Consider the following 2471-nt stretch of genomic DNA (forward strand, 5'->3'; position numbering starts at 1 on the left):
CTGAGGCCAGGGTCAGCACCTCAGAGGAAGGAGGAGGCTGTAGGGCGCCTGCACAGGCCCAGCCTCAAGGGAAAGCTCTGCCGAGGTGAAAACAATCAAAAAAACCCCACCTGAGCTGGCAGGGGTCTGCCAGCGGTGTGCCTGGTACCCCAGCTGCACCCACACTGAGGTGCTTTTAGGCCACCAGCGCTGCCAGAGGTGTGGATGCAAAACTAGGGGTGACAGCGGCATTGTTGTTATCCTTACCTGAGGCCCGCATAGGTGTGAAGACCCTACCATGCCACCCCCTAGGAAGGGAAGCATTAATTTCTTCTTGGCACACACGAGTTTTATGTCGCCCAAGCCAGTCTGTGTCTGCACAACTTATAGGTGGGCTATTTGCACAGGTTCCCAATGGTAGATACATTTTTATATTGAACCCTGCTGATATTTAAATTTGATTCTCATCTGTATTCAGGCTGTGCTGATTTTAAAGCTTATTACCCCTACATATGATCAGATGCCTTTGAATTCTCTTTTCATTGATCCTTGAGGAGGATTTAAAATTAATTTCCGTTGTCGATATGAGTGGTAAAGGTCTTGGAATAGTGCTTCTTATTCATGGATCTTTCAGAAATTCCTGAAAAGGGGCAGATACCACTATTTGCATTTTACTGTTGGAGAAACTGAGGCAGGACACATTTTGTTGCTGTCATCACTCTTAAATCCCAAGCTATCATCTTGTGTATTCACCTCTAAAGGTGCTCAATGTTAGCTTTGAATTTTAACTCTGAGTTGAATTACCCTGAAAGATTTCTGCAGGATAACTCCATGTTACCCTGGTCAAACAGTATTTTAAAGGCTGCGGGGAGACCCGATTACGGCCTTTCAATACCTAAAGGGGGCCTATAGGAAAGATGGGGAAAATCTTTTTAGTAGGGCCAGCTGTGACAGGACAAGGGGTAATGGTTTTAAACTAAACCAGGGTAGGTTTAGACTAGATATAAGGAAGAAATTCTTTACAATGAGGGTGGTGAAACACTGGAACAGGTTGCCCAGAGAGGTAGTGGAGGCCCCATCCCTGGAAGCATTCAAGGCCAGGTTGGACGGGGCTCTGAGCAACCTGATCTAGTTAGCGGTGTCCCTGCTCCTGCAGGGGGTTTGGACTAGATGACCTCTAGGGGTCCCTTCCAATGCAAAACATTGGGAAATTACTTGCAGCAGAAAGGCTAAGTCAAGCTCTTCCATCAGATTTAAATGGTATATAACTTCTTCCCTTTATTCGTCCCCTATACTGTTTGGTAGATTGGGCTTCAAAAGCATCAGGGTTGTCTGTTCGGTGTGCACAGTAAGGACCCAGCACTATTTTACACCAGAGTGGGAGATTTTCCTGATGGCCTCAGTCACTGTTCCCCCATGTACTCGTCTGAAATGTGTTAGTTACTTTTCTGGATCTTGGAGGGAGCTATACTCTAGAGTGTGGATTTTCCATGACAATAAAGGCTCTGGGGGAAAAAAAACACTATGGTCTTCTCTGATTTGTGCCACTGCTTGCTATATTTGTCACAACAGACTTTTCTCCAGGAGAACAGAGAGGCTCTTTTGCAGGCCCATTACCCACCTCCGCAGAAGCTGCAAAATAGTAGTTGCTGTTTCACCAGGGGAGTTGGCATCTTTCTTCACTGAGTTCACCAACCGCAAGGTTTTCAGGGGTAGCCATCTCAACTAGACATGTAGGGGTGAAGTTCTTCATGTGCGGTCTCTATTTGAAGTTCTTAATTTTTTAAGTTTGTCAAGGGGGAAAATAATGTGTTTTTCATGTGGAATAATAATAATAATAAAAAAAAAGTAGAGAAATTTTTTTCTAGTATAAGAAAGTCTATGCCGTGCTTTCTTTGAGTTGGCCAGCTGCTGAAACAGGCAAGGTTAAACACAAACACGTGCCATGGGCCTAGCCTTCCACCTCTGCTTAGTTCTGAGGAATCTGGATTTCATTTATGGATGCTCAGAGCCTTTGAAAATCATTTACTGAGCACGCACACAGTATTTTTGCACTTGCAAAGTTGGCAGTTGGGTGTAAGGTTACTCTAAAAGGAGTCCAATATATATTTATTTCCCGATACAGGCTGGAAAGTGAAGTACGCCTCTGTGGCCAAGAGTCCCTGTAAGAGGCACAAAGGCTGAGCGCAGCGTTCTCCGTTGCCTTGTGTTGTGAACATGGTCTTATCTAAAGCTTTCTCGCCCAGAATGGGAAATCGGCTGTGACACATTTGGAATTCATGAAATACAAACGAGTTTCTGAGCAGGCACTTTTTAGAGGCATAAATAGATGCCATCATGTTACCTAGCAAGAGTAGATGCAGCAGAAAAACACACAGAAACCCTGTTAATACTGCCAGAGCAGAGAACGTGATGCTCTAGTACTCTAAGGTATGCAAAATTCTCTTACTGTGGCTGAAAATAATAACAATAATAATAATAATAATAATAAT

Source organism: Egretta garzetta, unplaced genomic scaffold, assembly GCF_000687185.1.
Source record: "Egretta garzetta isolate BGI_Z169 unplaced genomic scaffold, ASM68718v1 scaffold620, whole genome shotgun sequence".
Lineage (NCBI taxonomy): Eukaryota > Metazoa > Chordata > Aves > Pelecaniformes > Ardeidae > Egretta > Egretta garzetta.